Here is a 22,813-nt window from a genome sequence, read left to right as displayed (position 1 = left end):
TACCTTGTGTTGGATTACCAAATTGTCTGAGTGGATACAATTAATCCTTACTCCTGCAGTCCAAACATGATGAGCCCTCATTGCTTTCTTTTTTTTGTATAATCTTTTTATTAAACATTTTGCAAAGCATGACATCGATATTACTTCCGTATGACATATGAACTGAATTATTCCGGCATCAACATTAGCATTACAGTACATCTCATAGTGCCCTCCTTCTCGTTCCATCTCTGGCAGCCTTGCGGTCCCATCACCCATGCTCCCTATATGTGTGCCCCTTCTAATCTGCTGAGCCACTGGCATCTGAGTCAGATTCATCCAGCGGGGGGGGGGCTCACAGATATTCCCACTATAATTGTTCCAGCCACCCCAAACTCTTTCCCACTTTTTGGGACACCTCCTGTGGATATATACTGACTTTTCAGCCACCATTGCCGGATCCATGTCTTTGCACCATTGATCAAGTGTGGGACAGTTTCTGGATCCCCAGCGCTGGGCAATGTTACACTTGGCTATCGTCATGCCCAAAGTTACCCAGTCTTGAGCCACCACATTTAAATCTGTAGGTTCCCAGATATTGAGCAGGCAACATCTCGGGCTTGGGAGTGTACCGATCTGTGTGACCTGGGACAGCGTTCGCATTACCGCCGTCCAGTACTGTATTATTTTGGGGCATAACCAGATGGTGTGGTAAAATGTGCCCTCCTCCCCGCATTACCGGAGACAGAGCGGTGTGTCCGCCCGACGTATTTTATGTAGGAGTTGCCTAGTGTAGTATGTACAGTGCAGGATTTTTAATTGGACTAGTCGCAGTCTTGATGGGATTGCAGCTTCTCTGGGGGAGGCTAGCGCCTCCCGCCAGTCCGCCTCATCAATCTCTCCAAGTTCGTGTTCCCACTTAACCTTAAGCGCTACCATAGGGTCCTTCCGGTTATTAACTATTTTCTTGTATGTCAATGAGATTGCCCTTTTGCGGAAGTGGTCCGTCAGGAGTCGATCCTCCAGTGGAGAGGCCTCTTCAGGCCTCGTACCTGGTGGTATTAGGGACTGCAGCGCATGTCTGACCTGCATGTATCGGAAGAATTCCGTCTGGGCCATGTCATAAGAGGCCTGAAGATGAGCAAAGGTAAGCACCTCACCTCGCTGCCACAAGTCCCTCACTTTGGAAATGTCTATTTGATCCCTGCCACAAAATACCTTCGTCCTTCCCAACATTCCAAGTTGCTTTGTCTCCCATAATGGCATCGCCAGTGTGACAACACCGTCCCATCCTAGTGTGTGTTGCGCCGCATACCATATTTGCAGTGTGTGTTGTGTAGGCCCCGTAATGTTGCGTTGCTTCCTCTTATTGTATAGAGCACCCATTATCCCTGATGGTTCTAGGAGGTTTCTATCTAACCTGTATGCGGGGTCGTCATGAGGGACATGGAGCCAATGGTTGATTGCGACTAATTGGGAAGCCCAGTAATAGATCTTTAGATCCGGAAGGGCAATTCCGCCATTGTACCAGCTGCTGGTGAGTTTCTGTAGAGCCCTCATTGCTTTCTTATTGATCAAATCTTCCATGCATTTGTCATGCACATGTTTTCGAGCCCCTTGAACACGGCACGACCACCTATTAGAGCACCTCTCTTTGAAAATCTAATTATGTGAACATGAACTTCCACCTAAAATCTCTATCTGAAAGAAACACGTAGTGATAGATTCCTTACCTTAGAATTACCCCCAGGCGTCAGGCTGGATCCGGAAAGGTTTCGCCAGCTGTACCCCTGCGCGTCGGTAGGGGGCGTCATGCGCCTCCGTGTCCGTCGTCGGCGTCGTGATCGCCGGGATGACGTTGCGGGCAGTTCTTAGATGCCACCCACGTGCACTGACGTCAGTTCTTTCTTTTTCCGCGCCAGCAAGCGCAGATCCGGGAAGAGCAAGTACCCCTAGTCATTTTTTGACTGAGTTTTTCGAGGACCTTTTGTCTCAATTTCTTCGAGTCGATCGACTCCTGGTGTCGTAGGGATGCCTGGGTTTAAGAACTGTGGAGACTGTCACCGCATGATGTCGGTGACGGACCCATACCGAGTGTGTCTCTACTGCCTGGGGCGCGACTACTACTTCAAGTCGTGCCCCGACTGCCGGGCCATGGCGCCGAAAACTATGCAGTAGCGGTCCCGAAAGTTGCTGGAAGTCCGGCAGTCGGCTCCACGCCGTTCAAGGTCCCAGTCCCATAGGCGGTCGAGGGACCGGTCGCGGAGTCGTCACCATCACTCTTCTGGATCTAAGTCTTCTCACTCGGGGTCAGGTAAGTCAAAGCATTCCAAAAAGAAGTCGAAGAAGCATCCTCGCTCTCCGACTTCCCCTTGCCCATCGCGTGACACGGCTGGGGGTGCGGGCGGTGCACCCCCGTGGCTCCGGCGGAGCCTGTGATGTCGCCGCCGGCCTACCCGCCCTTCCCTGTTCCAGCAGCGACGCCTGCTCAGGTGCAAGAGTTTCTTGCTGCCATGGCCCGACTCTTTGGCCCGTCTGGACCCACTGGTGCGCCTCTGGGCCCCGTGTGCCAGACTGTGGGTCCTGTTGTCCCATCGCCACGGGCTCCGGCCCCAGCGTCGCCGACGGCTCCGGTGCCGCAGGCCCCCATGGGATACGGGATCAGACCCCGGTCGACGCCGGTTGACCTTGTTACGCCTCCACCGACGTTGACCCCACCGGCACCGCTTCTGACGTCACCTGCTCTTGGGACGACGTCGTCCCCGGTTTCAGCCCTGAACCGGACATGGAGGCGCCGATAGGATTTGTTCCCTATGTCCGTCCTCCGTATTTTCAGCCTGTTCCACAGACTTCGGAGGAAGGGGAGGACTGGGAGGGGTCTGAGGACCCTCTTGCACAGGATTGTGCTTATTACCTGGACTGGGCAGAGGATTTGGGGGAAGCCAGTGGTCTTGACACATTGCCGGACCCTGGCATGCTGTCTCCTCCTTCCGTTGCTACGGAGGAAGGAGCAGGTTACGCAGTGGTGTTGCGTAGGGCAGCCGAGGCTCTCCACCTCGGACTCCCTACAGTGGTCGTCAGGACGAACATCCTGACAGAAGTGCTGCAACCGGCGGCAACCTCTTTGGAGCCCTTGCTACCCTTTAATGACGCACTTTCTGACGTTCTTTTGGGCACCTGGTCCAGGCCCAACACAGGGGCTCCTGTGGACAGGAACGTGGCCCGACGCCATCGCCCGGCTCCAGGCGACCCCCTCTTCCTCTCTCAACACCCTACTCCTGAGAGCTTGGTTGTCCAGGCCTCTGCGTCCCAAAGTGCGTTCCCTTCCATTCCTCCGGATAGGAAATCCAAGAAGCTGGAGCAGCTTGGCAAGAAGCTGTTTTCATCTGGCAGCTTAGGGCTGCGGTCGGTGAACACCGCATGCCTCTTGGGCCGTTATTCCCACTCTCTGTGGGATACGGTTGAGCAGGTGCTGCCTAGCTGTCCGGATGAGGTCCAGACAGTACTCACCCAAGCTGTGGCTGCTGGGAGAGATGCAGCTAAGTTCACCATTCGTTGTGGGCTTGACACCGCCGACTCGTTGGCAGGGCGATTTCCACGACGGTGGCGCTTAGGTGCCATGCCTAGCTGAGAACAACTGGCTTTTCGGGGGATGTCCAGAATACCCTCATGGACATGCCCTTTGATGGCATTCGCCTTTTTGGCAACAAGGCAGATAGTGCGCTGGATCGCTTTAAGGACTCACGGGCTACGGCCAAGTCCTTGGGCCTGTCGGCCACTCGGCCTCCTCCGCCTTATGCTTTTCGCGGCCGCGGAAGGGGCGCCCCACTGTGTTTGCAGAGCCACAGGCTGGCACAGCAACAACCTCAGCGCGGCCGCGGACGTGGGAACCATCGAGGCGGTTCAGGGGGCCAGCGGGCGGGTCAGTCCACCTCCACCCCGTGGCCTCCACTGCTAATCCTTCCTAGTCCGTCCTTTCAGGTCCCTCAAACGCCAGTGGGCGGACGGATTCGCCATCATCTCCCCCACTGGCGCACCATCACATCGGACCAGTGGGTGCTGTAAATTGTCCGAAGGGGCTACTCCCTCCCCTTCGAGACTACCCCTCCAACCATGTCACCTCAGTACCACCACATGTAGGGGGATCACTTGACACTTCTCCAGCAGGAAGTTGCGGCCCTCTTAGCCAAGGGGACCATCGAGCGCGATCCGACGCCAGAAGTAGGTCGTGGCTGTTATTCCCACTACTTTGTGGTTCCAAAGAAGGACAAGGGCCTTCGGAACATCAACGGCTTCCTCCGGAAGGAGAAGTTCAAGATGCTCACTTTGGCCCAGATCTTGTCTGCCCTAGACCCGCAAGACTGGATGGTAGCGTTGGACTTGCAGGACGCCTACTTTCATATTCCCGTCCTGCCGGCCCACCGGCGTTACCTGCGGTTCACGGTTGGCCACAAGCACTTTCAGTTCACCGTGCTCCCTTTTGGCCTTACCAGCGCCCCTCAGGTGTTCAGGAAATTGATGGCGGTGGTCGCAGCTCATCTGTGCATATCAGGGGTTTCAGTCTTCCCCTATCTCGACGACTGGCTGTTGAAGGCGGGCTCACCCCAGGCAGTCGTCTCCCACCTCCAGACTACGGCCGACCTCCTGCATTTGCTGGGGTTCTCCATCAACGTGCAGAAGTCGCACCTGGCACCCTCTCAGAAGCTCCTTTTCATCTAAGCAGTTCTGGACACGGCGCAGTTTCGGGTTTATCCTCCCGAACAGCGAGTCCGGGACATTCGGGCTATGATTCTGATCTTTCGGCCCTTGTCCTGGGTTTCGGTCAGGATGACCCTGAGGCTGCTGGGCCTCATGGCCTCCTGCATCATGCTGATCATCAATGCCAGATGGCATATGCAGGCTCTGCAGTGGCACCTGAAGTTCCAGTGGGCGCAGCATCAGGGGGACCTGTCCGGATTCGTCCAGATCTCAAAGGGCACTGCACAGCAGTTGCAGTGGTAGCTCATGAACCAACATTGGGTCTGCGGCAGATCCCTCTCCCTTCCATAACTGGAGCACATGGTGGTGACGGATGCGTCCCTCCTGGGATGGGGTGGCCTCATGGGAGAGGCGGAGATCAGAGGTCTCTGGTCTCCAGCGGAGTCCAAGCTCCATATCAACCTTCTGGAGCTTCGGGCGATCCGTCTTGCTCAAAGATGGAAACATGCAATAGTCCTCCCTCTTCTAAAGAAAGCAAATTTGGATCCCTCCACCCGTCCAACTTCTACCCCTTTTCGTTGCTCCCCATTTTCTCAAACATTTTGGAGAACCCAGAATATTCTCCATCCCTTTCAATCTGGGTTCAGAGCTGGCTTCTCCACTGAATCTACCCTACTGGGGGGTCACAGAAATGCTAAGGCACCGCTTGGATGAGGGTGAAACTGCCACACTCATCCTGTTGGATCTCACGCTGCCTTCGATACGGTGTCCACCATATTCTCGTGGGGGCACTGCAGACATTGGGCCTGGATGGAATAGCATTGGAATGGCTTCGCTACTTTCTTAAGGACCGAACCTTTCAGGTCTCTTCGGGGGCGGCCAGCTCAAACTCTCACGCCTTGCCCTGTGGAGTCCCATAGGGCTCGGTGTTGAGTCCTCTCTATTTAAAATATATGTTGGTTACTTCCCCGGCCATTACTGAAAGTGCTGGCTTATCCTTCTGGATCCTGTCCCTCACTGACGTGTCCACCAGGGATCTTAGGACTGCTCATACTTCCCTATCAACACCACTACAGGGACAAGCGGGTCCCATTCTGAGCCGGACCACCCTGGGCATTCACCAAGAACCAATCCACTTTGGCATCCTACTTTCTGTCTTCAAACCTAGGACCCTTTCTCCTTTCCACGACTTGAGACCATCCGAGCTTTCGCTGTCCAGCGCTGGCAGTGGATGGAATTCGATACAATGGGGTGAACATGTCAGACAAAAATTGATGGCCAAACCTCAGGCGGTAACCTCCTGGACCCGGCTGGGTCCCTGTCATTCCCAGAATTGGACGCTTTTGCATAGCCACAAATTTGGGTGTATGAACATTTCCCTAGATATATAACAATTAGGTGATATCAGGGTTTATGTGATTAAATAGATTCACCAATTGTGGCAAAGGATGACAAAGGGTACTCTCTAGGTAGTATACTCTCATGTATAATATGCTGTGGATAGTAATTTAATGATGTGGTTATAAATATTGATTGTATTGTAATTGTTTTATTGTTTTTATAAAATTGTATCTCATTGTGGTAATTTTCCGAAATAAATTGCTTTGGTGATTTTTTAAATATTATTGTACTAATTTTGAATATTTGTGTCAATACGTAATAAATTCAGAGGGAGATTTATATGACCTCTTGGACTTTGACGAATGAGATGCAGAACGTGAGTGAGGACGAAAGTGTGGTTGATTAATTTCCCCAGAGGACATTTTTGTTTTAAAAAAATTCCCAGAATTGGACAAACACAACCAAATCCTTCAGGCTGTCACCATCACTAGGATATCACTTAATTTCAAAATTGACACTATTGCACTGGACGTCAACCTTCTCCGCTATACCCGGTAGAAGCTCTCAGACATTTTCCAGGCTTGGAAATCCCTCCTTACCATCCAACCACAAGTCAAAGAGAATATTTGGCTACAACAAGACCTAGTGGACTGGCGCCACTACCTGGAGGACAGGGTGGAGGATGCTGAGGGCAGATCTCACTGTAATAATGTCCATGTGGTGGATATGCTGGAAGGAGCTAAAGGCTGTGACGCAGTGAAATTCATGGAAGCCTGGTTTTAAAGCTTCGTCCAAGCACAGGAACTTTCATTCTTCTACTCCATGATGTGCCCACTGGCCAGGGTGGTCAGAGTTCTTCATTAGCAGGATCGGGATACGATTGTTTGTGCTGCCCGACAACAAAAAGCTGACTTATGAAAAACACCTTATCATGCCATTTCCAGACTAGCTTGCCTCATATTTTCGATGGCTAGCTTATACTAGCAGCCCATAGTAGTCCATGTTTACTTTTACTAGTTGTATGTGGTTACATTGTTTGAAGGTTCTTCCTTCAAAGTTACATAGGCTGAATGGACGCGTTGCTCTCCATTCTTAGCCCTTCCTCTCCCCTCCCACCCTTTTCTCCCCTCCTGAAGGCCCCCTTCAGCCCCTGTGGGGTAATGCATACCCAGGCGGCTGCTTCGAAATGAGCGCTGAGATACCCTCCATAATCCATTGACGATACGATGACGCACCAACCTAACTATACTTTCATAACATGAAACATCCGAGGTATGCACAGTCCTGCCAAACGTTATAAAATACACTGCCTGCTTCAACGTTAGAAGGTACACATTGCCTACCTACAGGGATCACATATTGACTGGGTGAAGAGCCTCTGCCTCCAATGGCGTTGGAAGGGGCACATTTTTCGCACTAATTTCTCCACATATGCCTGTGGTTCCACTATTTGGATCAAGGCAGGCACCCCTTTCGAGGCCCAAGAGTCGTTTGTCCACTCAGAGGGCAGATACTTATTCTTAGTGGGGAGGCTAGATGGTATCCAGCTGGTTATGTACAGCATCTATGCATCACACACGCACCAACCCAATTTCCTCGCCAGGACATCCGCACTGTTGGCCCCCTGGGCACACATTTCATAGCTATTAGGCGGAGACTTTAATAGTGCACTTGAATCCTTGTTGATCAGATCATTCTCACCCCTAATGACAGTGCCAGGGGTACCGAACGCACTCACATTGACCCAGTGGCTCTGCCACTGATCACTCACAGATGTTTGGCATGTTCACAATCCACAAACTAAACTATATTTCTTGTATTCACTTTTTATGTAGGCCTGGACAGGGTGGTCTGTACCAGTGACATTGCCCGCTAGTCACATCGACCGATTATTTAGGCAGACACATTTCAGACTACAACCCACAGTATTTAACCCTGAAGTGGGGATGACCCTGCCCTCCTGTCCCAACGTGATGAATTTGTACATCACTGCTAGACAGTGCTGTTTTTCGCAATAACCTGGCATCCCAGATCATTGAATACTTTGACAATAATGACGGCTCAGCTTCCACACAAGCTCTGGAGTGGAAGGCCATGAAGGTGGTTGCCCGGGGCTACTGCATACGCACGGCAGTCGGCATCCGTGGACCTATCCAATGTCGAGAATGACTATATAAAGACCAAGTGACAAGCGGTGACCAACCCCGCCTCCAGAGCGAAGCTGGGAGATCTCCATATGGAGGAAGTCTAAAAAAACTCCACTACCTAGACTGGTCCGCAAACACAGTCCGCATGCATGTCAAAGCCGATAAATCTGACCGTCCACTAACATGGATCTTATCCTCTGAGTCCAGGTGCTCCCACCCACTCCCCCTCCCCCACAGCGCTTCGTGACGAATCGGGCACTCATAACAGTTTTACATACCTTCTTCCGATTCTATCTGCATTTATATACAGCGACCCCTCCTCTTCCGTACAGGCACTCCAATATTTCCTGGGGGCTGTATCCCTTACCAGTATTGACCGGACCACACGAGCCGAACTAGACAAACCCATACCATCTGTAGAGATAAAAGCAGCTATTCAAAATTTGGCCTCCGACAACATTCCAGGGCTCAATGGCCTCTCCGTGGAATTCTATAAGGCATACACACTTGCCTCTAAGTTAGAGAGGCTCTATCAGGAGAAGCTCCAGATGGGATTTTTACCCTGTTCACTGAGAGAAGCCTCACTGATTCCTATTTTGAAACCACAAAAAGACCCTCTCAAACCTGCCTCCTACAGACCAATAGCCAAATTTAATGTAGGATGCAAGATACTAATTAAAGTTCTGGCTCAGCAACTGTATGCTCTATTGCCACACCTTGTTCATGCTGATCAAATGGGTTTATCCCTGGTTGGAGTACCTTTAACAACAATCGACAACTGTACTGACGGATGTCCCTTGACCCACAACTCTACCCAAATGCAGCAGTTTTACTTCTGGACTTAGAAAAGGCCTTTGCTACGCTTGAATGGCCATTCCTTGTTGAAGCTCTTCATCATTACGTTTTTGGCCCCGCGATCTCACGCGTAATCAGGCTTCTATATACTGACCCCGTCACTAGAATTAAAGTGGGAAACTATATTTCTGAACCATTTGCGGTCAGCAGAGGCACCCAGCAGGGTTGCCTTCTATACCTGCTATTATTTGCTCTGGCCATAGAGCTGCTGGCTGTATACGTGGATGATGCTGACAATGTTCTCCTTTATTTGAAAGACTCACACACCCGCCTTGAGGGTGTAGCTCTGATACTTGATAACTTTGGAAATATTTCCGGACTACAAGTCAATAACAGTAAATCCCAACTTTTTCCACTGACTAAGGAGACACAATCAGGACCGGTGCTCTTGGGTGACGCGCCCTTACAGTGGGAAGGTAGTAGGATTCGATAGCTAGGGATTCATTTGTACCATAATGATTCAGACTTGCAGGAAGGGAATTTAAGACGTTGTATTTCCACGCTCAGAGGCCAAGTGGTGCAAAGATGGTGATGCTTCCCAAACTTCTTTATTATTTTGTCAACCTTCCTCTTTTCTAACACAGTGCATTTTCAGAGACCTGGACTCACTTCTGGGGAACATGATACGGGTGAATGGTCATCAGCAAGTAGCGCTTGCCACCCTAAGTCTCCTGGCTGACCGGGGGGATCTCGGGCCCCCAATTCCGAGGCCTACTACTTAGCGAGCCAGCTTCGGTGGGTGGCCAGATGGCTTGCGGATGAAGCACTGAAAGACACCACGGAGAGCATGAGCCGCTCGGACTTAACAAATTGCTATAACTGGTTCTCCCTAAGCTTGACACCATTTGTACCTCTCCGAAATTACAGCCGGTAGCATTCAATTTCTGACACGACTCCACTTTGTCTCAATAAACCCATCCCTTTATGCTCCTGATATCCCCCTTCGAGATCTCTCCACAGGCTGTTCCTCGCTCAACTTATCACAACGTACTCATTGGGAGTTGGTGGGCCAGGATATTCTGGGAGATTAATTTCAGGATGGCGCCCTTCTCCATTTTTACGCTTTGCAAGAGCAATTTGCACTACATAATGGACAATTTGTAACATGGCTTCATAACACATGTACTGCATGCCAAGTGAGGGGTCACAGAGGCAGAACCATCTGTACATCTGTGGAAATCAAAATTAGTTGCTGTTAGCATGAGCTGAAGCCATCTTGGTTGTGGCGTCCATTTTGTTAGCCATGTGATTCTTCCGTCTTCACTGTTGCTTGCCTTTCTATTCTGCTTGAGTCATCAGCTTTAGTTAACTCCTTTTATTCTAAGCTCAAGCAATGTATGAGCTCAGAGAGGCCTGTAGCTGCTAGAATGCACCTGTTTGAGAATGTAACTGTCTATCAAATCCTACTGATGTAAGCAGTTCTGTCTCCCCTCCCACTTTGCTGACTAAGTGATATCCATCTGCCCATGTTAGTCGATAGCTATTCCTGTGTATGTTTGTACCACCTATTTGAGTCTGCATGCTTACTCCGCAACAAACTCAGTATAAAAGACCCATGATCTGTGTATTCAAGTCACTACCTCCTGGAACACTTGAGGGTGTTGTATGGACGTGGTCTCACTCATGAGTGAATAAACTTGTTATTTTGAATTCCAGCTTCGGTGCCAATCTCTTCTTTGTTGGTTTAAGGACCCGTGGACAGATAAGGGTGAACCCATGCACCGATGGGCCCCTAAAAAGGCTCATTTCCACACATCAACCAACTCTAACGCTTTACACTATTGGGTCAGCCATACATACTATCAATAGCTTTATAAATCGCAAATTCAATCACGCCCACCACCACACCAAAGTCTACATGATATTTGGTAAATGGAGATTTGTAGAGCACTCCATGATAAAAAGTGGTCCGCATCATTTTGTTACCTCCATGCCATCTCCCATAAGACTAGATTTAAACAGATACCATTCTTTATACTGCACTGAGCATATCTCTCCCACTAGACTCCACGGAATATCCCTGGAGTTCCCACGTCCTGTTCTCAATATACCTCAATACCACCAGACCTACTCCATATGCTATGATCCTGCCCCTCTCTTTCTAGGTTTTGGGCTCAAATCTTTCATACGCTCTCCACATGTACGGGGATATCCCTTCCTCTAAAGTGGGAGGTTGGCACCCTGAGCCTTATACCTGGTCCGAAACACCGCAGAACAACAACACACTTTTTAGACCTGGCTCTTTTATTAGCTAAACAAGCGATTAAAGTAACTAGAAATCGCTGCATACTCCATCCATACTGAAATAGCAGGCAACATTCAGGAGATGGGCTCAGGTGGAATGTAAGGACCTGCACAGTCCTGGGATCGTCTGTGGGTGACATTGCTAGAAGGACCCTGAATAGGCACTCCTCTCCTTTGATCAAAGGCAGGCTCCTCTCTCATACTTGACCTCTTGGCTCTTGGAGTCTTACCTGGTTTACATTAGTTCCTGACTCCCCTTCATGTACCCACCCCTTTCAACTTCACTTCCTTACTCTCGACAACTCTTCGTTCCCATTATTCCTTGCCATAGCCATTCCCCTCTTTTCCCTAATTGTTGGTTTGTTCTAACCTCTAGTTCCCCTAGTTTTCCTATTTAAACCTTAGTTGGGAGATAAATAGGAATGCTTTTGTTAACCCATCTTCCCGTCTTTACCTTGCTCACCTAAGACAGCTTCCATCCCATACATCTCGGTTGAGACCTCTTACCCACTTTTTGTCCTAGCATGCATTCTTGATTATGTGTTCTCGCCTTCTTCTTTTGAATCATTTTTTCTCCCAGTAGCTCAGTCTTTCACCACACTTTGCATCCCCTCTATTCACTGTTAACCCTGTGAATGTCCCCGCTGTATCCAATACCTCACCCAAACCAAGACGTTATTGTCCACATGTGGAATTTATGGTTACTCCAGTATTGGAGCCTTTCATAGATTCCCATGCCTGAATCATTCCCCGTCGTCGAGACGGGAGTCTCCGGTACATAAAAAAGCATTGCTTAGTATTATAGCAAACTGAAAAAAAGGCCTAGGCCCATTTTCCTTTGCAACCCATAACCTTCGTTATGTAAAAAGGACTAAACTTGTCCCTGAACCAATCAGAGCCTCTCACCCTCTAGAACACTCCTGAGAGAACCTTCTGCCCCTCAGATTTTCTACCGCACGTTGTGCTAGGGAGTCTCCTTTGAGCTCTGCTCAAATTCTACAGTTGGTCTAGATTGAGGAGATTTTTTCAACTGAATTTTCTACATCATCTTTTGGAGAATGGCTGATAAGGAGAAGAAAGGCTTGTTTAGGGCCTGTGCCACCTGTTCAAAGAAGAGATTATATAGTGACGATCCAAAAACTTAAAACCAGGAAGGACGTCGTGTCTAGTGACAGTGATGAGGCGTCAACTGTTTCAAGGAGATCTCAGAAGAGAGGCAGATCTCCTCAGGCTCATACCTCAGGGGAGAAACCTGAGAAGGCTCTTAAAAAGACCACTTCTGGGTCTTCAGAGCGCAGTCCCTCAAAATCTCCTAAAACTAAGGAAAAGGAGAGCAAGGGTCATGCTTCAGGGGTGAAACAGTCAAAGAAAACAAGTTCTGAGCCTTCAAAATCACCCCTTAAAATTAAACATACGCTTAAAAAGCCAGCGTCTACTTCACCTGAGGAGAAATTCGAAAAATCTATATCGTCGACGGGATCGTCGACGAAGAAAGTAGCGTCGTCGACGAAGAAGAGTGAAGTAAAGGTCATTATTAAACCTATACTCTCGTCGACGATGGCATCGTAGCCGGCAGTGTCGACGACGAGAGCGTCGACGACGACGGCAATGACGACGACCACAACTACATCGTCGACGGCACCGTCGACGACGGTGACAACTGCATCGTCGACGGCGTCAACAACGACAATGTCTACAGCGTCGACGACGGCATCGACGACGACGGTGTCGTCGGCGGTTACTATGGCAACCTCGTCGACGGGCTCGTCGACGAGGGAAAAAACTCCAGAAAATGTTGCCAGGAAAAGAAGGATTACCCCGGATATTACGTCTCCTAGTAAGGTAGCGCCTCTGGTTCCATCCCATTTATTGGAGGAGGAGGATTCGCAGGAGGATGATAATGAGGGTCCGTTTGGCTATGCAAGTAGCCCCTCTCAGTTACTGTGAGAAGTTGGCCTGATGTATGATGTCACTGGTTCTAGTGTACACCTTATATCAGTCCAAACAACCCTTATGGTGATTGGTTGTAAAGTCAACCTTATAGACCAGCTATCCTAGTGGTAGCATGGACAAGAGCAGTCTTAGGCTAAACTCTGAATGGCATGTGAAGACAGTTGTGATACCATATATAATCCCTTGAATACCAAATGAAAGGACACCACAACAGATATATATATAAAATAAAGTGTATTTATTCTAGTCAAACCCTCAGCACTCTTTATGAGATTAGAGGTAAGTACAACACAGTCTTATTTAAACATACATTAAGTCACACAGGTAAGTAATACAGTTAGGCCCTAGGGGCCACGCAAACCATATACTAAAGAAGTGGTATAAGGACCACTGTCACGGAAATAGGATAGGCCTAGGCCTAGGGAATCGCTGGGGCTACACTACACTAGCAACAGTTAGGAAGTGGGAGGCCCACGGGATTCAGGTGCAGAGTGGAAACACTCACACGTAATGCGTAAAAGTCGATAGAAATAGTACAGTTCAGAAATAAGCAGTTTTAGGACACTTCTGGTATAGCTAGAAAGTCGAGACTCGGAAACTAGACCCTAGGATAGTCAATACCCTTGTGAGCACCGGAGTACCCAAGTTACCTAGCCCACGGGCTGCGGGTGCATAGGTGTGAACTTGCGTTGGGTTTCGTCGTGGACTTCTATGATTGCCTGAAGGAAAGTTGCTGACAGACAGTCAGTGAAGAGTGTCCGGTGGATCCCAAGGCCGGGATCAAGAAGGAAGGATACCTGCAAGCAGAAGGGACAGAGTCTGGGTCACTAGCCAGTGACCACGTGGAACCAGGAAGGAACCAGGCGATGTCGGGAGATTGCAGGTGAAGAGGTGAGCTTGTCGCAGCAGCCACGGGTACCAAGAGATGTCGAGGACAACCAGGACCAGGAGGCGAGCTGTCCCACGAAGGCTCGTGCTGTCGGCGGCGTCAAAGTCGAACTAGGACTCACCAAGCCTTGGCAAGCGGAACCCACGAAGAATGGAGTACTTGCTTCTGGTGCAGACCAGGAAGGTCTGAGGTGCTTCTCTTTTGCAAGGAAGCGGGAGCCAGTCTAGAGGAGCCAAACCAGCAGTGAAGATTTCTGGATGCGTCGTCACAGAGGCCACTAGCCAACGGGCAAGCAACCGGACAGACGCGGCAAGCAGGAAAATGCAGAAGGGCCCCACGCAGGACTCGTGGAGTGTGGGGGGCTGATCTTCGGTGCAGATGGTGCTTGGGGTTGGGGCTTCTCAATCCCCGGTGCCCAACTTCGAGGGTACCTCAGAAGCTGCGCTGGAAGATACTAGCCACTTTTCCCAGGTAGCCGGTCCCATGTCTCTCGTCGCCTCCACGGATTTCAGCTCGGCTGTGGATGTGGATCAGGGTCGGAGAAGTCTGGAAGTCAAGGCTCTGGTCGGGCTCTGCAGTCGGTCCCTCGTAGAACTTCAGCAAAGCAAAGGGTAAGTCTCTTGATGGTGCCTGTTTGCACAGGGTAGCCACTCCTTGGCCACAAGGGAGATTCTTCAGTCTTCTTCTTTCGTCGAATGTCGAAGGTCCAGAGTTTCTGTTCAAGTTGCAGGTTCAGGATAATCTAATCTCCTGGGGCCCAGCTACCACTCTTATACTAATCTGGGGGGCTGGGTTGCCTGCTAGGTCACGCCTTATGGGTGGGACCTGGGAGGGGGGTGGTTACACCCCCTTCCCTTTGTCCAGTTTTGCGCCAGGACTGGGGCTGGAGTGCCCCAGCACCGGTTTGAACTGGACTATGCATGGGACACCTTGTGTGCCCCAGGCATGTCTCATTCCTTTCAGCCCTCCCTGCCCCAATACACTAAAGTCTGTCTGGGGAGGTGCTAGCACCTCCCCAAGCAGGAAACCTATTGTCCAAGCCTCCCTTGCCGGGATCACTCCCAGCAGCAGGAGTTCAGACTCGTGTCTGTGGCAGCAGCATCCATTTTGTGATGCTGAGGCTTTGGTTAGAGTTAAACAGCAAAGTAGGATTTTAACATGTCTCTCCCTCTAGAAGGGAGGAATAATATCCTCATTACCAGAAATGGTATGGGGGTATTATTCCAAAGTGTTAGACACCTTACACGACATGTTTTGATAAAGCCAAACCATAGTTACCATAACCGTTTAAGATTATAAGGCACGGGGGAGGAGCCTAGCGCGCAACCAAGATGGCCGCGTAGGTGCGAGGCTCCCGAGGACCTCCGCAACCTCCTACGTTTATCCTGACTTCATCCTGCATCGGTTGAGGGAACTGTGTCGGTGAGCCTGAGCCGAGGTGGTACCCGTTTCCCGTTTTCGAATCGGACCTCGGGTGCCGGAGTGAGCACCGATTGAAGTTTGCGGCCTACTTCTCTCCTGACCCCGGATTCGCGTTTGGGGGCGACCCGGTGGCAAAGTGAACAACAACGGCGGGCTGGGCCTGGCGAGTCGCGTACCCCGCACTTTCACTTTCACTTTCGCGCCCCCTTGCTGTCTTTGCAAGTGGGATCGCGGCGCTCTTGGTGTTGGGGTGGCCTCGCTGGGAGACCCAGCCTGCCTGCCTGCTGTGGCCCGCTCCGCCGTCCTGTGGTGGCCCCCCGGAGCTCGTGGCCTTGATTGCTCGCTTTTTACTGCGTGGCTGGTGAGGGTGTGAGACCCGCGACTATGGCCACTAAACAAGATGGAGATCGGTTGAAGGCCAAGTCGACCCGGCGTGGCGCCGCACATCAGGCCAACATCATGGACCGCTACACCCTCCCGAAGGGATCTCCCGGTGGACCGCACAAGTCCTCTGAGTGCCCCCCGGATGCCCCGGATTTGCCCACAGATCTGACTCTGCAAGACGTCATGGGCGCCATTGCTGAGATGAAGGCCTCGGTGGGCCAGCGGTTTGACACGTTAGCGCATAAAATCGACGCGGTCCTCGTTGATGTCGGCCTGGTGAGAGCTGATCTCTCGAAGACCAACGACCGGGTCGATTCTTTGGCCCACACCGCGTCGGGCCTCACGACTGAGGTGGCGGCCCTTCAGACGGAGGTACACCGGCTTCGTCAGGCGAGTGCGCTCCTGGATCGGCGCCTGGAGGATTCCGAGAGCCGGGCCCGGAGGAATAATATCCGCATCATCGGAGTACCTGAGGGACGGGAGGAGTCGGCGGCGGATCTTTTTGTGGAGGACCTGATCACTACCCATCTCCAGCCTCGGGGACTGAGTAAATTTTTTGCGGTGGAGAGGGCTCATAGAGTTCCCGGGGGAAGGCCGAAGGTCGGAGCCCCTCCGCGGCCTCTTATTGCCCGTATCTTTAATTTTCGGGACAGGGATGCGATTCTGCAAGCCTCCAGACTGCAAGGGCCGATTAAGTTGGAGAACATGGAGGTGAACTTTTATCCTGACTTCACCCAAGCGGTCCAGAAGCAGAGACTGAGCTTCTTGGGCGTCAAGCGGCGGCTTCGGGACATGAACTTAAAATACGCCATGCTCTTCCCAGCCAGGCTGCGGGTGGAGGTGGATGGTCGCACTCACTTTTTTGACCGTCCTGAAACGGCCGGGGACTGGCTGGACACTTTGTCTGGGGGTCGGGATCGGGATGGCGGGGGGGGGCTGCGGGAGGAGAAGGCCCACTGGACCGGGACTGAGGTGCTGATACTGGGACTCACTCTGGACGAAGATGCTGCCGCTTTCGGCCAAGCTTAGGGTCTCTCGTTTTTTGTACTCGTTCTCCCTCCTTTGTAGGTGGTGCGGGGTCTCGAAGGGGTACTCTTTCCTCCTCTAGGGGGTTTACCTAGTTTCAACTATATAGGGGCGACAGGCACACTGCAAGTTGGGGGGGGCTTTTTGGGCTCATGCAGGAGTGCAGGGAGGGGGGAGTTTTGTTGGGGCGGTTGGGTTGGGGTGGGGTGTTGTTCATTTGTACCACAAGGCAAAAGTATCGTCGTGCTATTCCCAAAGTGCTCTCGGGGGGACGAGTGATTGCTTTCGTTTATGATGGGGGGTAGGGGACTGAGTCTTTTGTCCTGGAACGTTAATGGACTGGGGGACAGGATAAAACGAGGTGTGGTCCTGCAGTTCCTGAAACGAATTTCATCTGACATAGTTTTTCTGCAGGAGACGCACCTCATTGGCAACTCCTTTCGTGCTATGAACCGACGGGGCTACCGCCTTCTGGCCCATTCGGGCTTCACGTCGGGTTCAAGGGGTGTGGGCATCATGGCCAAGACCTCGCTCCCGTTGGAAGTTGATGAGGTGCTCCATGATGACAGGGGACGTTACACGGTTCTGGTGGGTAGAATGGAGGGCAGAGTGATTATTTTTGTTTCTGTCTATGTCCCGCCAGGGTTGCAGACGACCACCTTTGCGGATCTGGGGCGCCTCCTCCTTGGCCTTCCGGAGGGGATTCTGGTGGTTGGGGGGGATTTTAACGCTGTGGTTTCCGGAACTGGGGACCGTCACCCCCCTAGGGATCTCCCCCGTGCCCAAGCGTGGTTGTCTGGCCTATTGGATGCCTTGGGGCTGGTGGATTGTTGGCGTTTGAAACATCCTACGCAGAAACAGTACACCTTTCATTCCGGGGCCCATGGCAGTCTATCAAGACTAGACTATGTCCTGGTGCCGGCGGCGCATAGGGGGAGGATCGGGGAGGTGCGCCATTTGGCGCGGGGTATTTCAGACCACTCCCCGCTCTTATTGCACTTCGATATTCTCTCGAGGGGAGAGGGTAGGGTGGCCCCGATTAATCCCTGGTACCTGCGTGACCCCACCATTCGCGCAGAGTTGGTTAAGTCCCTTAAGCGATATTTTGATGATAATGTGGGGTCGGTGTCATCTGCGGTCTCGCTATGGGAGGCATTTAAGACGGTGACTCGGGGGGATGCCCTGTCCCTTATTTCCCATTCCCGGAGGCGCGAGCGGGAGGAGGTGACCCGTGTTGAAACTGAAATAACTGAGTTGGAGGGCGACCTCGAATGTGGGGTGACGGATGACAAATTACATGTTCTCCGACTCAAGCAGGCGGCCTATAAGGCCCTCGTCACGGAGGCGGCCAGGGGCCTCAGTAGAGAGCAACAGGGGAGACTGTATGATGTGGGTGATAAGGCTGGGAAATTGATTGCGTGGCTGGATAAAAAGGAGAGAGCGAGTCGAGTTGTCCCGTCGATTGAGAAACTGGATGGTGTGTGTGTCACGGAACCGGAAGAAATAGTCGATTGCTTTGCAGAATATTTCCGTGGGGTGTATTCCCCGGTGTCCTCCCGCTCGGAAGAGGATTCCCATGCCCTGCTCAGGGATATCGCGCTGCCTTCCCTTTCGGAGGAGGACAGAGTGTCGTTGGACGCCGCCCCAACCTCTGAAGAAATTGCCCTCGCCATACGCTCGGTCGCTTCCGGCAAGGCCATGGGTCCTAATGGTCTTCCCATCGAATTGTACAAGCTGCGACCGGATACGCTGGCGCCGCATCTCCGTGCGATGTTCCTCGCGGCCCGTTCGGCGGGTTCCCTCCCGCTAGACCAGCGTCTTGCTACTATCGTGGTCATTCACAAGAAGGGGAGGCCGCGGGACCGGGTCACGTCCTCCCCGCCTATTTCGCTGCTGAATGCGGAGCCCAAAATTCTCGCCAAGGTGTTGGCCAATCGGCTGGTTGGCGTGGTGTGCGATTTGATTCACCAGGATCAGTCCGGCTTTATCCCCCATCGCAACACTGCGCTTAACCTGCGGCGCTTGCATGGGGTGCTCGCGCGTGTCCCGTTCATACGGGAACCGGCCATTTTGGCATCCCTGGACGCCACTATGGCGTTTGACACACTTGAGTGCCCATATATTTGGGCGACACTGGCGAAGTTTGGGTTTGGCCCGGGATTCATCGGTTGGGTGAAATTGTTGTACTCGGGACCGCTGGCGCAGGTGGTTGTGAACGGTAGAGTGTCGGCTCCGTTTGAGCTGGGCAGTGGCACGCGGCAGGGCTGCCCATTATCACCGCTCCTCTTCGCGCTTGCCCTGGAGCCCCTGGCGGAGTGGCTGCGGTGGGAACCTTCTATTCGTGGTCTCCGATGGACCCCCGAGTATGAGGACCGCGTATCTCTTTACGCTGATGATATTCTTCTGTACCTGGCTTCCCCACGTAAATCACTGATAGTACTGGTTGATGTATTGCACTCATTTGGCCTCAACTCTGGCCTGGTCATCAACTGGGCTAAATCGTGTGTGTACGTCCTCTCTGGGGAGGATCCTATCCTTCCGCGGGGTTGTCCTATCCAGATCGCCCCGCGGGGATTTAGGTACCTGGGTGTCTTCATTACCCTGGACGCGGAGGCCCGATATAACCAGAACTTGCTTCCCCCCCTCCAGCGCCTGAAGGAGGACGTCGCGCGTTGGAGGCGCTTGCCGCTCTCGCCGCTCGGCCGGGCGGCTTTGTTTAAGATGATGTCGCTGCCACGTTTCCTGTATGCTTTGCAGAATACAATGGACGTTGTCCCGGCGCGCTACTTTCGCGAGGTGGAGAGTTTGCAGCGCCGACTGTTCTGGGAGGGTAGGCCGCGTATCGCCCTGGCGAAGCTGACGCTCCCGTGGTACGACGGGGGGGTTGCCCTCCCAGATATCAAGCGATATTACTGGGCCTCCCAGCTGGCTGCGATCAATCACGGCCTTTACGGGCCCGCCCTAAACCCGGCCTTTGAGATGGATAAAATGTTACTGCCGGGTGGTGACTATAATCGGGCGCTTTATTCTAGCTCGCATGACGCGCGGCTGACGGGCCCCACGGGGGTCATGGTACGGGTGTGGCTCACGGCTAACGTGGCGATGGGGTGGAAGGATCGCTTGACCCGGGCGACGCCACTATACGCATCTGAGCGGCTGGGCTCCCTGTGGACCTCGAAGGGCTTTGAGAAGTGGGACATGATAGGCATCAGCAGGGTGGGCGATCTCTGGACGAGGGGGGGATTCAAAACGTTCGATGTGCTGCAGACAGAATTCCAGCTGCAGGACAGGGAGTACTTTCGTTATATGCAGATCCGTCATGCGTTGTGCTCCGTATTTCCGGACGTTGCCTCCATCCCGGAGTACTCCCCTCTGGAGGATAGAGTGCTAGATGGGCATGTCCCGGACGGCACGATTTCATTAATTTACAAAAAGCTCATCAATGACCGTTCGGGACTGCTGACCGGCCTTCGTGAGGCGTGGGGGGCTGATGGATTGGAGCTGGATGACGAGGACTGGGTGTCTGCGGTGGCCTCCCCGAAAGAGGTGGCCATACCGGCCCGCCTTCGCTTCGTCCAGCTCAAGATACTCCATAGGGTCTATGTTACGGGGCCGAGGCTGATGCGTATGGGCTATGCTGTGGACGGGTTGTGTAAGCGTGGGTGTGTTTCTTTGGGGACCTTTCTCCATATTCTGTGGGAATGCCCGGAGGTGGTGCGATTCTGGCGTGGTGTGCATGAGGTTTTGCAGGTAGTTACGCATGTCCCGCTGTTGCCTGAGGCGAGGAGATGTCTTTTGAATGTATGGGAGCCAACCGACTACTCAGTGCCGCAGACGTGGTGGGCGACTCTGGGATATATGGTGGCCAAACGTGACATTGCGCAACTGTGGGGTTCCCAGAGGTCGCCGACTGTCTCGGCGTGGAAGGACAACATGGATTGGTGTATGTTTCGGGAAAAGGTGGTGTATGTTGCGAGAGGTAAGCCTGGGACATGGGTGAAAGTATGGGGCCCCTGGAACGCTTACCGTGGGGGAATCTGTACCCCGCCGCTACTGCCTGATCCGTCACCGGCCCCGTCTCCTTAGCCTGTTTGTCTTCCCGGTTCTGGGCAATGAGTTTACTTAGTCCCCGTCCTGACCTATTCCCCCCCTCGATATTCCTATGAATCGGTGGGGTCCCCCCCCTAGGGGAGCACATGCTGTTGTTTCCGACTGTGGGTTGCCTTGTGGACTTGTTTTTTGTTGTTATTTATATAAAAATGAAACCGTCGTGTGGGGTCCGGATGGTGTGGCTGCCAACGCCTCTTTCAACTCCTGTGAATTCCCTTTTGCCGCAGCGTGCGTTCTATTGTCTGTATTACATGCTCCTTCTGTTTGCTAGCGGCCGGCCTGAAGGTTGTAGGCCCATCTTTGTATATTTTTGGGATTCTGTAATAAACGGTTTAAAAAAAAAAAAAAAAAAAAAAAGATTATAAGGCACTTTAAGAGTATATGGTAGGCTATATCATAGAACAGCTATAAGGACATGGTTCCGAAAGCTGCAGACAGGCTCAGCTCATGCTAGAGCACCATCTCACATGTTACCAAGAACTCTGCCTCCAGGATTGTTAAGGCCTGCCATAGGAGTGGCTGATAGGTACACATGTGTCTATATATAAGGTAGATATAGGTATACTATATCTAAGCAAGGGGTGATTACACAACCTTGCCCCAGCTGAGTGATCAGCCAGTTGTGTCTGATTGGAAGGCCAGACCAGGGGTGGCATAATACATGCTGCAGCCCCTGGGAGGCCTAGGGTACACCTATGCCCTGGGTACCTAGGGTACACTGTACAGGGTCCAAAAAGGTGATCCTTACCAATTGTGTATGTACCTAGGGTACATGGAGTCCATTTTAAAGAGAGAGCAGACAGCCTGAGACCCTGAATGGCAGGATCTCAGGCCAACTAAGTCGAAAAACCAGCTAGACACTAGGCACAAATTTGGGGTAACCATAGTCAGATATCCACCTTCCTACACAACCCCCCCCCCCCCCCCCCCCAAACGAAAGGAGATAAGGCTGTCCTTGACCAGGTAAGCCTATATTGCCTAAGTGGCCATATAAGGAAGAACCAGCACTGGCATGGTTACCCCCTGTCTCATGGTCCACTAAGCAATCCCTCACCCTAAAGGTATCATAGGGTCTCCACCATAGGGAATCTCTACCTTTGGTGTGTCTTTGCAAAGTAAAAGGCTGGTGTTGAGATGGAGTACTGAAGTGAGTGTCCTCAAAGTGAGGCCTCAGCTTCCTCCAATCATCCTCCACCATGGATGCCTTTCTTTCTTTAACTGAGTTGCACTGTGCTCTCAGGGTCAGCCTCTGGCTACCTAAAGCTGGAGGCTGGTTCCCTTTTGTGGGCTTACTGGAGGGACAGGTCAGGTTTGGGGCCCTAAGGTCCCATGTTTGCCTGTGCCCAACAGAATCCCTCTGGGGGAGGTCCCTAACTACCTGTAAAGGGGATCCCTCAGGAATGTTTTTAACCATCACCTGGCTAGGGCTACTAGCCAGGCAATCCTCATTCTTTTGATGGGGGCGGTTCTTGTGGACAGGGGCCCTCTTGGAGTCCACTGGCCTCCCTGACCTCTGCAGCCCTGGGCTGACTGAGGCAGGGTAGAGAGAGGCAGGCTACCTGCACCAGACTGGGTCCCACCTTCGAAGGGGCCACTGACATCAGAGGCTCTGCCAGGCCAGGCCTGGCTACCTCTGGGGCAGTTCCTTCACAAGGGGTGAGGTCAGATCCCTGAGGAAGCTGACCTTTTCCTAATGTCTGGGAAGAGGGAGACTTTTCTTCCTCCCCACTACTCTCTGTTTGTGTGGAGTGATCCATAGTTTCAG

General features: G+C 52.1%; 1 protein-coding gene across 1 annotated transcript in view; it reads left to right on the top strand.

Moving 5' to 3' along the window:
- The window catches only part of LTBP2 (latent transforming growth factor beta binding protein 2), a 1,878,832-nt gene that overhangs the window by 998,858 nt on the left and 857,161 nt on the right, over positions 1 to 22,813 (top strand). The window lies entirely within an intron of this gene.

Source organism: Triturus cristatus, chromosome 9, assembly GCF_964204655.1.
Source record: "Triturus cristatus chromosome 9, aTriCri1.1, whole genome shotgun sequence".
Classification (NCBI taxonomy): Eukaryota; Metazoa; Chordata; class Amphibia; order Caudata; family Salamandridae; genus Triturus; species Triturus cristatus.
This window is presented reverse-complemented; position numbering and strand designations above follow the sequence as displayed.